This window comes from Schistocerca serialis, chromosome 1, assembly GCF_023864345.2.
Source record: "Schistocerca serialis cubense isolate TAMUIC-IGC-003099 chromosome 1, iqSchSeri2.2, whole genome shotgun sequence".
Classification (NCBI taxonomy): Eukaryota; Metazoa; Arthropoda; class Insecta; order Orthoptera; family Acrididae; genus Schistocerca; species Schistocerca serialis.
The window spans coordinates 1,166,714,232-1,166,732,641 of NC_064638.1; the positions used below are offsets into that span (position 1 = coordinate 1,166,714,232).

The 18,410-nt window shown below is 43.9% G+C and overlaps 1 protein-coding gene across 1 annotated transcript in view; it reads right to left on the reverse strand.

Moving 5' to 3' along the window:
* Positions 1–18,410, reverse strand: part of LOC126418429 (probable peroxisomal acyl-coenzyme A oxidase 1) — a 93,969-nt gene that overhangs the window by 39,796 nt on the left and 35,763 nt on the right. The gene's annotated exons all lie outside the window — the stretch shown is intronic.

Sequence of the window (18,410 nt, forward strand, 5' to 3'; positions counted from 1 at the left end):
TGTGGGGAAAACTGACATTTTTACATGATTCAGTCTTTGCCAAGGGTAAAAGAAATGAAAAGTGACAGAAAATTCCTAGTTCTGACAGGGAATCAAACCCTGAGCAGCCTTTGAATTGTAGTCTGGAACTTACTATCGAGCTACACATAGTCAAATTACTAAACAATTACCTAGTCATCTTTGGAAGTTACCTGCACATTGCAGAAGAATAAAACAACTTTAGAAATGAATAAGAAAACTCAATACAAAAATTTGCAACCTGAATAACAACTGATCAAATAGCAGTAATCATTAAGAAGTACAGAAACTGAACTTTGGTAGTACTCGTAGTAAATTTGGATGATGGGAAATTACAGTTTCTTCTGTTGGATACATGAATAAAAATGAAAAGAGGACAAGTGATGGATATGTGGTAAGGTGTGGTGTTTCTCTTCTGTTAATGTGTACTCTACCCCACCTACATTTATACCTTATGGAATATGTCAGAGAGTAAATTTACCGGGTGATCAAAAAGTCAGTATAAATTTGAAAACTTAATAAACCACAGAATAATGTAGATAGAGAGGTAAAAATTGACACACATGCTTGGAATGACATGGGGTTTTATTAGGAAAAACAAAAGAGTATTGCTAGACGTGTGAAAGATCTCTTGCGTGCATTGTTTGGTGATGATTGTGCGCTCAGCCACCACTTTCGTCATGCTTGGCTCCCAGATCCCCAGACCTCAGTCCATGCGATTATTGGCTTTGGAGTTACCTGAAGTCGCAAGTGTACCGTGATCGACCGACATCTCTAGGGATGCTGAAAGACAACATCCGACACCAATGCCTCACTATAACTCAGGACATGCTTTACAGTGCTGTTCACAACATTATTCCTCGACTACAGCTATTGTTGAGGAATGATGGTGGACATATTGAGCAATTCCTGTAAAGATCATCATCTTTGCTTTGTCTTACTTTGTTATGCTAATTATTGCTGTTCTGATCAGATGAAAGGCCATCTGTCGGACGTTTTTTGAACTTTTGTAATTTTTTTTTTTTTTTTTGGGGGGGGGGATTCTAATAAAACCCCATGTCATTCCAAGCATGTGTGTCAATTTGTACCTCTCTATCTACAGTATTCCGTGATTTATTCAGTTTTCAAATTTATACTGACTTTTTGATCACCCGGTACTTTTGGTACTATTGTCATTTCCACTGACCTTTTGTGTTCCCTTTGCAAATGTTGCAAGGAAGATTGTCAGTAAGCCATCATACGACCTCAGAGTTCTCTGACTTTCCCATCACTGTTACTTTGCAAACTGTATATGGGGGATCTAAGGATCTAATGCCTTTCTTATGGTGTCTGCTACAGGAGAAGTTTGATGAGCATCTCTGTGATGCTAAAATTTACTAAACTAGGCAATTATTTTCTGTTAATATGGCTGGACAGTCCTGCAATATTTTAAAAATGACAACATTTTCCAAATGGGTTGTTATTAAATGTTTCTACTCACAATCACAATTTTGCCCTATTGTGTCATTCTCAAATGACAGCTCACTGAAGTGTGTCAGTGCATAACTGTTCCTTTTAAGAGGACACTGTCTTCATCTCAACCACATTTACAAATTGCATATGCATTATAGGACAGAATTCTTTGTCATTTATATAAAAGAAAGATTCTGCACTGATACACTCCTTAGTGAGCTGTCTCTCAGGAAAGGCATAGACTGAAACTTCAGTTGTGAATAAGGACACATAACAACAGCCCAGGGAAGAAAAAGTCATGTCTAAAATAAACCATATTCAGAATGTAGCGTACTCCTTTGTATCTCCCATATCCCAGACTGGCTAGAGATTCTCAAGCATCGGCTGAGAGAGTGTTTTGTAAGCCACGTTGCATCGGCTTGAGTGAACCACAATTTGGTTGCCAGTTGTGAAAACCCAGTGGCAGGCACTGCAATACTGCTACCTCTGCATCCTGAACTCTGCACGCTGCCTTACGAGATGCCAGCTCACTGCACATACAATGCCTGGGGCAGCAATTTTCAGGCACACATGACAACAAGCAGGGTTTCCTGTCACAATGATGCTGACTGGAGAAGTATAGCTAGGCCTCCAGCCCAACAGAGGAGCACACATGCTGGGGACTCATCTCTCGTCACCTGACATTAGACCTGACCTGTCCTGTCCTGCCCCAATGTCATCCTGCACTCCTGACATAACTATTACTGGGGCCATGCTGCACTTTGAGTCCAGTCCTGTCTATGATTCCATCTAGAGAAATGATGCAGCCTCAGTGCCAGCCGACTGTCTCCATAATCAATACTGGCTGCTAGACGCAGTCATGGGCCTCCTAGTGCCAGCTGGCATGATGTCCTCTGTAAGGATACTGTAATTGACATCCTCGCCAGTGAACTACCTAGCAGCAGGCACTAGCTGCTGAGCCTCATGTTCTAAAACATTCTGTGGTCTCTCACCTTTTTTCCGGCAGACAGGGTCCTGTCGTGTCATGGCAAGAGTATGTGTTAGTAGCGAGGACATGGTAGCAGTAGTGGGGCAGACTCAGTCAAGTGAACATGTCGTGAAATAGCTGTGAATCATAAATACACAAGGTGGATTATTATGTGTTTAATACTGCATTAAGGGAAATATTTCATTGAAACAGAAATGTTCCACCATCCATGGCTTTTTTGGAGTGTGACGACGATGAGGTCCCATACTCCGAGGAGCGTCGGGGACGATGTGGGAGACCTGCACCGCTGTACTAGGCAAGGTCCTAGTAGAGGTGGTTTGCCATTGCCTTCCTCCAACCGTAATGGGGATGAATGATGATGACGATGATGATGATGAAGACAACACCCAGTCATCTCGAGGCAGGAAAAATCCCTGACCCGCCGGGAATCGAACCCGGGACCCCGTGCGCGGGAAGCGAGAACGCTATCGCAAGACCACGAATTTGTCAGTATTATCGAAGTTAATGGCTGTGATATAATTAGGCATGTTTTCCATTGTCATCAATGTCAGATATGTTATCTTTTATTCTAGAAGGATCTTAGCATCTCTCATTACAATTTTGGCGGTAAATAATTAGAGATATGCCAAGTACAGTCCAGCAGCAATTTCATTTTTATGTGGTCATGGCTGGAGTAAGCCATTTGTCCCATAGTCTGATTGCTAACCATGAGAAATATGGTCAGAAAGCTTGAAATTATGGTTGGGCAGCTTACATCTCAGGCATCAAACTAGGTCTGTTCTGGTGGGGCCTACAGTAGATGTCAATGTCTAGCACTCCATTGACACCAGAGATCCTGGGTTAATCACAGGCCATGCCAAACATGGCTTGCTGTCTCACAGCCTACCCACAACTCGCACCGCTGGTGCTGGTTGCCTCTTTGTGGTGGGGCTGTGCTGACACAGTCCATCTCAGTAATTCTGCCCTAGATGGCTGTAGCTACCATTGTGGGTGGCATGTTCTGTCATCTCAATGGTTCTTGGATGCAGGCACTGGCCAATTCTGCCATACAGGATGGGCTGCTAATAAAAGCTGTTTAATTCAAGATGGCCACCAAGTAAGATCACAGGTATTTTCTTTGTCCCCAAAAAGAACTTATTGAAGAAGAAATAGTGTCAAATTTAAATTTTCTTAGTTTCATATATTTGCTGTAGTGTCCATTCTTGTCACACAACTGAATATTAGCGACCCAGCAGAGCTTATTCTTGAAAAAACTTCATGTTATCTGAAGTCCCAATAATCGTGACATAACCTGAAATTTTGCATGACAAACACAAAAAAATTCTATGCAAGTTTTCTTGATAGTGCAAAATTTGTTAAAAAAAAGACAGCTACTAGTTTCATTATTGTCTATTGTCTCCGTAAAAGTGTAATTAAACATTTCTAAATTGTATTTAACTAACACATTTTGTACTGTTTACTACTAAGACAGACACGATCTAGGCCTAAATTTTCTGAGTTATAAACGTTTAAAAACTTAACAAAACACATTTGATAATGTAAATTATCTAAAAGCAAAGTAATTACTAATTCATTCTTCTGTCATTGTATCTCTAAATCAGTACAAAACAACAACAACAACAACAAATGCACATAAGACTCCTTTTTCTTTCACACACACACACACACACACAGAGCCAATCTCGCGTCCTTGACAAATTTAAAACATTCTTCAAACTTAATTATTCTTTCGAAACTACCCATGAGTGAGAAATGTGGCAGCTGTTATAGGGTAGTGAGTAGAGTGATTTGTTGCCAATCTTGCAGGAAATATTTTCACAGGGGGGGGGGGGGGGGGGGATGCAGTGGGAAGAATGTTGGGAGAACAGAAGAGGCTCTCTCCTGGTACTGCAGAGTATGCAGTAGGAACATTTTGATTGGGGAACAGGAAAGGAAAATCTGTGCCCTTCAGGCACAGTTGGTGGAAGCAAGGAAGGAACTGATAAGGATCAAGGGAGATAGGGGGCAGGAGGGTGGTTGGGAACTGGTAGCTGGTAGGAGGATAGGAAGAAAGAGAACGCAATCTGACGATTTATCATCAACACCAAAAACAGGTATCTACCACTGCCAGAGTTAAGTCAAGAAGAGCCTCAGGTAGAACGAGGAGCAGGAAATGTGCAGCACACTTCAACCAATGCCAAGAAGCCTAGGAATGTACGAAGTGTTAGTAAGAAGAAAGTGCTGCTACTTGGTAGTAGCCATGGGTGAGGTGTAGGCCCTCGGTTACAGGAAAGTTTAGGGGCAGTGTACCAGGCCACCAGTATCCTCAAGCCAAATGTAGGGCCAAGTCATGTGATAGAGAACTCAGGGTCTTTATGTAAGGACTTTACAAAAGAGGGCCACGTAGTGATAGTGGGTGGTGTGATACTAAAATGTAGACTTTCACGGCCGGAAATATCATGTCCATTATAATTATCCGGGCTGTTACGCCGTGGTCGGTTGATGAATTCTGTGTTGATTCCCAACGTTTCGTCTCCGACTGCGGGAGACATCTTCAAGGACAGCCGGAGGACATATTGGTCAGCTTCGATGTGGTATCGCTGTTTACCATGGTTCCACTTAATGATGTATTGGAACAGCTGGATCGAATTTTTCCTGCCGATATTTCAGAACTGTTTAAGTGCTGTTTGACGACCACATACTTCAAGTGGAATGAACAGTTTTATGAGCAAACGGATGGCATGGCTATGGAAAGCCCCCCTAAGTCCCGTAATTGCAAACTTCTTTATGGAGAAATTCGAAGAACAGGCCTTAGGTACTGCCAGCAAAAAACCAAATGTATGGTTCCGATACGTGGATGACACGTTTGTGCTGTGGAGACATGGTAGGGAGGAACTAAGCCGGTTCCACAAACATCTCAACAGCATAAACTCGAGAATTCAGTTTACAATGGAGGAGGAGGTAGATGGCAAGTTACATTTCCTCGACGTGCTTGTTTTTAGAAATGAAAATGGTAGTTTGGGCCACTCAGTATACCGCAAACCCACGCACACGGACCGTTATTTGCACCGGGATTCGAACCACCACCCACAACAGAAGCGGGGTGTTATCAAGACGTTAGCGGACAGAGCTAGAAATATTTGTGAACCTGAGTTGCTCGACACTGAGATGGAACATCTCCACAATGCACTAATGAAGAACGGATATTCGTCCGCCGAAATAAAACGTGCATTGAGGCAGCCACGCAGAAATCATACTGACGTACAGGCTACTGCAAAACCTAAGGTTTTCCTGCCGTTTGTTAAAAATGTAACGGAAAGAATAGGGAGGCTCTTGACGAAGCGGAATATTACCGTAATTTACAAGCCCACCAGGAAGATACAGGAATACCTTAAGCCTGCCAAGCACGCTCGCAAACCACTGGAAAAAGCTGGAGTGTATAGGATCCCATGCAGCTGTGGTGATGTTTATGTGGGTACCACTAAAAGAACTGTTTCTAAACGTTTGGAAGAGCATAAGGGAAATTGTAGAAGAGGAGAAACGGAACAATCAGCTGTTGCGGAGCATGCTTTCCAGCCAGGGAACCACAATATTCATTTCGAGGAGACGCAAGTACTAGCGGCCACAAGCGGATATTACGAAAGGCTCTACAGGGAGGCAATCGAAATCGCTAAACACCTAAATAATTTCAACCGAAAGGAGGAGGGTGTGAAATTAAACGGTATATGGATGCCGGTGTTAAAGAAGATGTGTACCACACGTCCACTACTGGGTGATGGCAACGGCGATCGACGGCGACGGACAGCGGCCAATTGCACTGACGTTTTCAAAACACGTGACGTCACACTGTGGCGTGGGAGAGCGCGGACACAGAATTTAGCGGCAGTCAGTAGCGAGCCAGTGGGTGTGTTGGGCTTTCCATTGAGCTACGGACCCCCTTGAAGATGTCTCCCGCAGTCGGAGACGAAACGTTGGGAATTGACACAGAATTCATCAACCGACCACGGCATAACAGCCCGAATAATTATAATGGACAGTGGGTGGGGTGGGAACAGTTTGGAGAGGGATGGGGCATATGACATAGGTGGTGACCTGGAAAAGATAGCTTCCCTGACTCATGGCACCAATGTACACTTTGTTGAGCTGTTCCGGCATCATGATCGACCACACCTTGATGGAGCTGTGAGCTGTGAGGCGAATCAATGTGTGGTTAGAGATGGCCCTGAAGGCAACCAACTTCGCTCATGTTTCTCTGGTACCCATCAGGACTATCAACAGATGGAGTTTCACTAGGCATGGCATACACCTTGACAGGACTGGGAAGGGAAGATTGGTACAGCTGAAATTGTGGGGGGTGGATCTTGGGCCACACATGGTCAAATACCTGTGGTTATGGGTAGGAATAGTAAGTTTTTTTTAGGATAAATCCAGACAACAGGGTCCCCTGCCTAAAGAGTATCTCCAGCAATTTAAAAAATACTGAAACAATCACACAAATACAGATTTTAACACTCCAAATGTCACTAAGAAAAACAAACCATTGGAAAGAGTAACATGGAGCATTTCACTGACTTAACAATCCTCCATAAAAACATGCAATCAATAAAAAATAAAATACAACTATTAGAAGTTGAGCTCCAAACTTTGAACTGCACAGTTACTGAGCACTGGCGCAGAAAAACAGAAATCCAACATGTAGTATTATCATTGTATGACAGGGTAAACTCTTACTGCAGAACTGCTTCAAGGGGTGGAGGATCATGCATTTATATCAGAAAAGGAACACAGTTCAAATCAAGACATGCCCTCAGTACAATAAGTGAGGACAAACACTCTGAAATATCAGCTATTGAATTAACAGGGCTTGATATCACCAAGAAATTAATAATTTTGTATGTGTATATATCTCCCAGTGGTAGTGTGGACACTTTTTTCAATAAATTAACAGAAGTTGTAGATAAAGTCTCAAGTACGAAGGTCAGCAAAATTCTGTGTGTGAACATTAATATCAACACTAATATCATAAATGAATCTAGCAGTACCCTCATAAATATCCTTCAGAGTTTTGGCATGTCCCTATTGGTCGATAGTGCAACAAGGGTTACTACACTGACTGCATCAGTAATTGACCATGTGACCACAAACATGGACAAGGAAAAATGTGACATAGCTGTAAAAGATCTCTGACTATCAGACCATCTCTGTCACATAACAGTAAAAATCAGGCAACGAACCATTCCCTAAACTACAAGCCTACAAATGACATCTATCAGAAATCTAAATAAAAGATTTTTCAAAAGAACTAGCAAAACAAAGCTGGGATGAAGTGTATAAGGAAACCAATGTGAATACGAAATTCTCTAAATACTCCATATTATTTAAACTGAACTTTGAAAAGGCAATGCTTAGATGAAGTACAAATATGTGTATTGAAACAATGCTTAGAGATTATACAAGGCCCCTTAACAAATATAATAAATGAATCCTTCACATCAGGGACGTTTCCAGAGCAGTTAAAACAGGTAAGAGTTGTACCTTTGCTTAAGAAAGGTAATGCAGAAGACATAGAAAATTACTGGCCCATTTCCCCGCTGTCACCATTCTAAAAAATAATAGAAGCAATTATGAAAGACAGATTAATGAATTACCTGAATAAATACAATCTTTTAAGCAAATCAAAGTTTGGTTTTCGGAGTGGCAAAAATACAGAGTCAGCGATAGTAGAATTCACTAAAGTTGTACTTGATGCTCTTGACAAAGATATTTTTGGATCTTTCTAAGGCCTTTGATACAGTTGACCACAAGATTCTATCAAATAAATTAGAAGCACTATGAATAAGAGAGGTAGCTAATGACTGGTTTCGATCACACCTAGCAGATAGATTACAAAGAGTAGAGATAACACAACACTTATCAGAATCAAAATACATTAATATAGGGGTTCCGCAAGGTAACATATTAGGACCAATACTATTTCTGATATACATCAATAACTTTCCCAGTACTGTTACTAATGGTGAAAAAATTCTCTTCGCTGATGACAGCAATATTATAGTCACTCAGAAAACATGAGAACTTGCAGAGAAAGCAAATGAAACTCTCAAGGAAGTTTACGATTGGTCAACAAGCAATGCAATGACATTGAACATAAAGAAAAAGAATGTTATGAATTTCAGTTTGAAGAGGGGAAAATGATGATGATAAATTAAATGTAGATGGCACCTCTATAGACTGTGTAAGAAATGCAAAATTTCTAGGAATGAATATTGATTGTCAATTGAAATGGTGTGGACACACAAAGGTACTTGCAAACAGGATGTCATCAGCATGTTATGCCCTCAGAATCCTATCATCAGTGTGTAACATGCAATGTCTTTTAGTTACATACTATTCATGCGTACACTCAATTCTTAGCACAAAATATGAACACAATTTTCAAACTTCAGAAGAGAGCCATACAAATAATAACCAAAAACAGTGGTCGAGCTCATTGTAAAGATCTGTTCAAAACACTGGGGATTTTAACTGCTTCATGAGAATATATTTACCAGTCAGTTTTACACATCAAAAATAACAATGGTAATAACTGCACAAACATCTCTGCCCATGACCATGGAACAAGAGCTAGACTCAACTTACATTTGCCAAGAAAAAATAAACATAAAACTAGAAACAGCATTTTCTACCAAGGAATAAAACTGTACAATAAATTACCAAAAGAGACTAAAAAATTGCAAAAATACACTTATTTAAAAAGGCATCTAAAAAGTACCTGTTATGCAATCCTTTTATACATTGAAGGATTACTTAGATAAAACAGAGTAGGACTTTGGTAAAAAAAGATGTTACGCAAATAAATAAATAATAATAATGATGATTATAAAAGATCCAACATTTCATTTAACGCCTTCACACTATGTTTTTTTCCTTCTTTTTTCCTTTTCTTGAAAAACAGGAATGCTTACCCGCAAGCTATGCATAGCACAATACTAACACCTCTTCCTCTTTCTGAGCTCAACATCTCACTCATTATAGAGGACTGCTGACTCAGTTTTTCAGGATAGCAAATGGGAAGTTGCAGTACAGAAAATGTCCCAGAGATACCAGTGTGTGTGTGTGTGTGTGTGTGTGTGTGTGTGTGTGTGTGTGTGTGTGTGTGTGCTTAGTGAGTGAAGTGTTATGAAACAATGTGTGTATAGTGTGTGCAGTGACTGATAGTGAGATATGAGTGAACAGTGTGGCATTATCATTATTAAATAAGTTATTTGTAAAAAAGTATTGTATACCAGGAGTAAATCAAATGACTGTCTCTAACTAGAAGTCTGTAAATGTATGTGTATACGAATTAGCTTAATTTAAATTGGTCTAAACTTGTAAATACTTTGACATGTCCTCTATCCTTGTAAAAAGAGATCTATGGATGAACAAAGCAGCAGCAGCAGCAGCTACTACTACTACTACTACTACTACTACTATTTCCAAGAACATTCTTTGGCTTTGTTGTTGCCTCTGATCTGGTGTTACCCATTCTCTGAGGTCATCCATACATAACATCCTGATGGCCAGGTAGCCAGTCTGCCACCAATGAGTGACTACATATTTGTCAACAAGCCGGAATGATACCTACGAGTTAAACACCCTTGAGTTTCTTCCAATGAATCTCAGCCTGGCAATGACATTTCCGATGTTCTCTCTGATTAATCCACTTTTGGTCCTTCTGGAGACATACTCCAGGATATTTTACGGTTGTTACTGTTTCCAGTTCTGAGCACAATGTGTATATTTAAAAATAATAGACCTTCCCCCTCTATTTATGCAGACCATGTTACATTTATTTGTTTTGAGGTTGAATTGCCAGTCCATGCACCAAGCATTAGTGTTCTATGGATCTTTCTGAATTCAACTATAATTTACAGGCATTTTTACTTTTGTATAAGCAACAAATCGTCAGTGAACAGCCTCTCAGAGCTTCCAACATTGTCCATGTCCTCACACCATAGCTGAAATCATGGAAAGGATATGTACAGCTGTGGATAAAATCCCACTGAAAATACTAAATCAGGATATGGAAGTCGGTTCACTGTCTGGAGGAATGCATGGAACATGATAGTGACCATCTGTTATGGTGTTATACCCAAAACCAAGTGAAGGGTGTATATGATACACAATGACATACATTTTTCTTTATTTTCAGTGTGCATTTCAATAAATTTTTTGTTTTTTTCAAAGTTCTGTACTCTTTATAGCATACCATTAATTCTGTCAGCCCTGTATGTTTCACCTATTCTCTGTGTCATTTACATTAATACTGTAATTAAGCTGTAATTTGAATTTTTCCAAACACTTCCTTACATGCATCTACACTGCTCAACAAAAGTTTGGAATACTATCGTAAAATCTAGTCTACAACACTAGAGGCCTCACTGACCTGGGCACTTCATGCATTATCAACTTGCTCATGGATGGTGTTTACTATTGGCGCGCTCTGTGGCAGGTTTTCAGTCATGTAAACATATGACTGCCACAGCGGCACACTGCGAGCAGTCTAGTATTATTCAGTTTGTTTTCAGCATTGCAGTATCATGCCATGTAGAGGCCATACACCACTTTGATGGAGTGAGGATAGTGGCTTTACTTTAAGCATGTCATACACATCAAGGTTTTTTTTTATGGCGCGAAACTGCTACGGTCATTTGCGCCCGGTCTGTTACTTAGGAAAAGGTAAAAAGAAACGAAACTGGAAACCATCAGCAATGGGAACAAAACTCAAAAAATTGGAGAAACTAAAAACAGAAGAAAAGCTTTAAAAAACCACTATAATAAAAAAAAAAATTTTTCACGAGCGGTCTAGCGCAACCAATAACCACCACATTCAATGATTATACTAACAACAATGTCGATTATACGATCGAGATCTATAAAATACAGCGCTACATGCTCTTCATAATGTAAAGCCCTATACACACGCACGACTCGGCGGTCGCAGAGCGACTGGCGCTGAGAGCGGAAGTGCGGCTGGACCCCTGCGGCGGGCCTTATCAGACGTTATCAGCGCCGTTACGCAACCGGACATGAATTTTTCTGCAACACGGGTCTAGTAATACTAGGACCCGTGTTGTGTTGCAGCGGCCAGAAACTAAGTCCGAATTCAAGGTCAAGCGCAGTAAAACGCGTAAGACACAATACCCACCCACCGTCCCCTCTCCTAAACTCAGTAGACCACCCAAACAGTACGTATACTGTTTCATTAAGTTATTTTTAAGCAATTATTTGTTATCAGCGACGTAATCTCCATAAGAATAACACACACCGGAAGTGAATTTTTCTGCAACACGGATCAAGTAAATATACGGGACGTGCAACAATGCCATAAGCGAGCGCAACAATCATCCAACAATGGCATTGTTGCATGATTGTTGCGCTCGCTTACGCCATTGTTGCACGATTGTTGCGCGTCCCGTATATTTACTTGATCCGTGTTGCAGAAAAATTCACTTCTGGTGTGTGTTATTCTTATGGAGATTACGTCGCTGATAACGAATAATTGCTTAAAAATAACTTAATTAAACAGTATACGTACTGTTTGGGTGGTCTACTGAGTTTAGGAGAGGGGATGGTGGGTGGGTATTGTGTCTTACTCGAGAACGCGATCGGCTGAGCGCGTGTCATCTGCTAAAATGGAAGATATATCAGGCGACAGCTGTAGACGGGCGAGTAACAGAGTAAAAAAGGGGCACTCAAGAAAAAGGTGTCTTACCGTCCACAGCTGGGAGCAGTGGGGACAGAGTGGGGGAGGATCACCACTTAAAAGATGTCGATGGCTAAAAAGACAGTGCCCCATCCGGAGTCTAGTTAAAATTACCTCCTCCCGATGACGCGTTCGGGAGGAAGAGGTCCAAGCACAGGGAAAAGGTTTCACGTCCCGCAATTTATTATTGGGAAGTGTCTACCAATGTGCGTGCCATAAAAAAGCAACACGATGACATAAAACACTCCGTAGATCGGCGAAAGGAATCATGCGAATAGCTGGTCGAAGAAGAGAGACTGCTGCCTTGACCGCTATATCGGCCGCCTCATTTCCACAGATACCAACGTGTCCTGGGATCCAGAGGAACGCCACAGAGACGCCCCCCAAGTGGAGCAAGTGGAGGCAGTCCTGAATCCGGTGGACCAGAGGGTGGACAGGGTAGAGAGCTTGGAGACTGAGGAGAGAGCTGAGAGAATCTGAACAGATAACATACTGTATCCGCTGATGGCGACCGATGTATTGGACAGTCTGGAGAACAGTGTAAAGCTCCGCAGTATAAACCGAACACTGGTCGGGAAGCCGAAATCGATTTGGGGTGTCGCCAACAATATAGGCACTCCCAACACCTAACGATGTTTGTGAGCCAGCAGTGTAAATAAATGTGGCATTCTTCATTTGTGCGCATAGAGCAGCAAATGCCCAACGATAGACAAGTGAGGGGGTACCATCCTTGGGAAACTGACAAAGGTCACGGAGCAGGCAGGTCCGGGGATGGAACCAAGGCAGTGCTGTACCCCAAGTTGTCAAGAAAGTTTTAGGAAAGCGGAAGGAAAGAGAATGGAGCAGTTGACGGAAGCGGACTCCCAGTGGTAGTAGGGAGGAAGGGCGGCCTGCATACCCTAAATCCAAGGAGGCGTCGAAAAAAATTTCATGGGCCGGATTTGCAGGCATGGAAGACAGGTGGCTAGCATAACGACTCAGAAGAGGTTCAGCAGTCTCAGCATAAAGGTTTTCCACAGGGCTGGTGTAGAAACTTCCAGATACTAAACGTAATCCACGGTGGTGGACAGAGTCGAGACGACGAAGAATAGACGGCCGAGCAGAGGAGTAAACTATGCTTCCATAGTCCAATTTCGATCGCATTAAGGCGCGATAGAGGTGGAGAAGGGCCACTCGGTCCACTCCGCAGGAGGTACCATTCAGGACACGGAGGGTGTTGAGGGATCGCAGACAGTGAGCCAAAAGATAGGAAACGTGGGAGGATCAGCACAGTTTTCTGTCAAATATAACACCCAAGAATTTAGCGACGTCCACGAATGGAAGGTTAACGGGGCCTAGATGTAGGGAAGGCGGAAGAAACTCCGTTCGACGCCAAAAATTAACACAAACGGTCTTACTGGGAGAAAAGCGGAAGCCGGTTTCGATGCTCCAAGAGTGGGGGCGATCGAGACATTCCTGAAGAAGTCGTTCAAGAAGGCTGGTCCGTTGAGAGCTGTAGTAGATTGCGAAATCGTCCACAAAGAGAGAGCCCGAGACATCAGGAAGGAGACAATCCATAATTGGATTTATGGCAATGGCAAACAGTACAACACTTAGCACAGAGCCCTGGGGTACCCCGTTTTCTTGGGAGAAAGTACAGGAGTGAGTAGTGTTTACCCGCACTCTAAATGTGTGCTCTGCAATAAATTCGCGAAGAAAAAGGGGCAGCTGACCGCGCAAAGCCCCAAGAGAACAGTGTGTGGAGGATGCCTGTCCTCCAACAGGTATCGTACGCTCTCTCCAGATCAAAAAATATCGCTACTGTTTGGTGCTTCTGGAGAAAATTGTTCATGATACAAGTGGAGAGAGATCAAGATGGTCAACTGCAGAACGATGCTTTCGGAAACCACATTGGGCAGGTGTTAAAAGACTGCGGGATTCCAGCCACCAAGCTAAATGGCAATTCACCATACGCTCCAAAACCTTGCATACACTACTCGTGAGAGAAATGGCGCGATAGCTAGAGAGAAGATGTTTGTCCTTTCCAGGTTTCGGAACAGGAACGTCTGGGAAAAGTACTGTCAGTCCAAATTCGATTATAAAGGCGAAGGAGTTAACGCAGACTATGGTATGATAAATGCAGCAACATTTGGATGTGGATACCATCCGGTCCTGGGGCGGAGGAGTGAGAAGAAGAGAGTGCATGTTGGAGTTCCCACATGGAGAAAACAGTATTATAGCTTTCGTGATTTTGAGAGGAGAAAGCAAGAGGTTGCCCTTCCGTTGCATGTTTCTTCAGGAGAAATGCTGGCGGGTAATTTGAAGAGCTCGAAATCTCAGCAAAATGTTGATCCAATGAGTTAGAAATTGCGACGGGATCCACTAATGTATCATGTACGACAGTGAGCCCAGAGACCGGGGAGAAACTATGCGCGCCAGACAACCATCGAATCCAACTCCAAACTTCCAAGGAGGGAGTGAAGGTGTTAAATGAGCTAGTAAAGAATTCCTAACTTGCCTTCTTGCTACCGCGGATGACGTGACGGCATCGCGCATGGAACTGCTTATAGCGGATACAGTTGGCCAAAGTAGGATGGTGTCTGAAAACGGGAAGAGCACGTCGCCGCTCACGTATTGCGTCACGGCATGTCTTGTTCCACCAAGGAACTGGGGGGGCACCGGGGCGAGGTATTGAACGTTCCGCAGCTGTAATAATAACGTCGGTAATATGAGTGACCTCATCGTCAACACTAGGAAAGTGACGGTCATCGAATGTCGCTAGAGACGAAAAAAGTGTCCAATCGGCTTGGGCAAATTTCCAGTGTCGCGGGCGCATATATGGCAGTTGTGGCTGCAATTGAAGGACACATGGAAAGTGGTCACTCGAGTGTGTATCAGCAAGGGCGAACCATTCAAAGCGCCGAGCTAGCGGAACAGTACCGACTGAAAGGTCCAAATGAGAGAAATCTGTCGTGGAGGCAGACAAAAATGTAGGGTCCCCCGTGTTGAGGCAAACAAGGTCCGCTTGGTGGAAGACATGTATCAATAGTGAGCCACGCGGACAAGGATGTGGAGATTCCCAAAGCGGGTGGTGGGCATTGAAGTCCCCAACCAGCAAATATGGGAGCGGAAGCTGACTAAGAAGATGAAGGAGATCAGCTCGTCCCATTGGTGTGGACGATGGAATGAAGACAGTACAAAGAGATAAGGTATATCCAGAAAAGGAAAGACGGACAGCGACAGCTTGGAAGGAAATGTTTAAGGGGATTGGGTGATAATGGAGAGTATCATGGAGAAGAACCATGAGTCCTCCATGTGCTGGAGTGCCCTCAACAGAGGGGAGATCAAATCGGACTGACTGAAAATGGGGGAAAACAAAGCAGTCATGGGGACGCAGCTTTGTTTCCTGAAGACAGATGATGACCGGCGAGTAGGATCGTAAGAGGATCGACAATTCATCCCGATTGGCTCGAATTCTGCGGATATTCCAATGGATAATGGACATAGGGTGGACAGAAAATGGAAGAATGTGACCAAGGTTGCCATCAACTCAATGACTGCTCAGAGCTTGCAACCAACACCGTGGAACGGCATTCAGCCGAAGGCAGAAGATCCTGATCCATAGGTTGTTCAGGAGCAGCTCCAGCCACCAGCGATCGGCCGGTTGATCGGCCGCCAGCAGTGCACCTCGGCGACACAGAAGACGGCCGAGGGCGGCTACCGCCAGGTGGTGCTGTAGATGAGACACACCGTGGCGGAGAAGGAGAGGAACTGGGTTTCTTATTAGCCTGCTTGGAAACAGGATGTTTAGATGAAGGAGGAACTGACAGTTGTGAAGTTGGGGTACGTAAAAAATCTTCACGAGTAGGCTCTTTTTTGGAAGTCCGGGTGTCTGACTTTTGGGCTCGAGATTTAGCAGAACCCGATGAAGGGTGAGCCCTAGAGTGAGGAGGTGAAAGTGGGGAGGTTGAACGGGCGATCTTTGCGCTGGCTGATCTGACGACCGTGGCACTAAAGGTGAGATCACAAGTCTGTGTGGCCGCCTCCTTTGTTGGCAGAGGAGAGGCAAGGACACTGCTGTATTTACCTGTCTGAGGCACAGTGGGCTTTCGACTGGCGAATAATTTTTGAGCAGCAAAGGTCGACACCTTTTCCTTCACTCTGATTTCCTGAATGAGCTTTTCGTCTTTAAAAATGGGGCAATCTCTAGAGGAAGCAGCGTGGTCACCCATACAGTTGATGCAATGAGGAGATGGAGGTGGACAAGCACCCTCATGGGCATCCTTGCCACAAGTAACACATTTGGCCGGATTGGAACAGGACTGGCTGGTATGATTGAACCGCTGACACCGATAGCAACGCGTAGGGTTTGGGATGTAAGGGCAAACGGAAATTATCTCATAGCCCGCTTTTATGTTCGATGGGAGTTGAACTCTGTCAAATGTCAAGAAGACAGTACGGGTTGGAACGATGTTCGTGTCAACCCTTTTCATGATTCGACGAACAGCCGTTACGCCCTAGTCAGACAGGTAGTGTTGAATTTCCTCGTCGGACAATCTGTCGAGGGAGCGTGTATAAACGATCCCACGTGACGAATTTAAAGTGCAGTGCGCTTCCACCCAGACAGGGAAGGTGTGTAGCAGTGAAGTACGCAGCAATTTTTGTGCCTGGAGGGCACTGACTGTTTCTAACAACAAGGTGCCATTTCGTAATCTGGAACAAGACTTTACAGGACCTGCAATTGCGTCAACACCTTTCTGAATGATGAAAGGGTTGACCGTGGAGAAGTCGTGACCTTCGTCAGACCAAGAAACAACAAGGAACTGTGGCAACGATGGAAGAACTGTCTGTGGCTGAGACTCATTGAACTTACGCTTGTGAGCACACATAGTAGAAGATGAGGAAACCATTGCAGAAGGATCCCCCATGATTACCGGCGTCTCCGATGGCGTGCTCCTCCCATGTGGGGGCCCTCTCTGTGGGCACTCCCGCCTTAGGCGATTGTTCACACCTCAGGTCACACCTCCCGAGAAATGGACGGAGGGACCAATCGGCACTTTCGGAAGGTATCAGCTCGGGTAATCACCCCTCCCTGGGCCTGGCCATTACCAGGGGTTACGTACGTGTGCTACCTGTCTACCCGGGGCGGGGAATTACGCATTACCCCATCACCGGCTACGCATGAAAATGCGTGGATTGGCCTTCAGACACACACAGGGAGGAAAAAAGAGAAAGGGAAAAACAAAGAAAGGGAAAGGAAAGAAGAGAGGTCTCAAACGCCGCAGCGGAGTAACGGGTAAAGAGAAGAGGTAAGGAGAAGAGAAGGACAAAGGAAGGATGAAGACGAGCAAGCAGAGAGAGCGAAGAAAGCGAAAAATGTGTTACATTTTCAAGCGTCCGTCTCCAGACGTAGGCACAAAACATACTCCCAGAGGGGGAGAAAGGGAAGGAAAGAGTAGGAGGTGAGGGGGAGGGGGGAGAAGATGGGGGATGGGGAAGGACGCGGAAAAGGAAGGTGTGCAGCCCGGAAAGCTCGGGGTCCCGTGCTCGCTACGCACGTATCCACAAAAGAGTTGTGGACCCCCTGGGGGGACACATCAAGGTGTTGCCGGTTGGTTTCATGTCACTCAAAGTGGTGTGTCAAAGATGTGGAGAAATTAAAGATAGACAGGATATGTGAACAACAGACCTCTCAGTGGTCATCCTCATAAGATAATACCAATGCAGGATTGTGTCTCCAAATGTCGGCTTGCAGGTGCCCATCATCAACTGCCAGAAAAATTGGAAAAGATTTCTCCTTGGCAACAGGTATTTGTATCTCAGACCAAACACTGCGTAACAGATTGCAACAGGGTGATCTCCATTCCAGAAGACCAATGAGAAGTTTTGCACTGAACCGATGTAATCGAAGGGCCTGGGCTCCTGCACATCAACATTGGTCCTATTGCAGAATAGAGTAATGTCATGTTTGCTGACGAGACCAGGATTGGTTTGCGACCGGACACTAGACGTGCTAGGGTTTGGAGAAGTGCTAGACGACACCAGGAATGCCGATATGTTCAGGAAGTCCATCTGTTTGCAGGTGGAAGTGTAACGTTTTGGGTGGCAATAATGATGGGATGGCAGATCCCTCTAATTGCTACCTAAGGCAATTTGACCAGCCCCTGATACTTACAAGAGGTCCTACAAATGATTGTAAGGCCCTACACACATGAAGTCAGTGTACCTTCAAAGATGCAACATCAA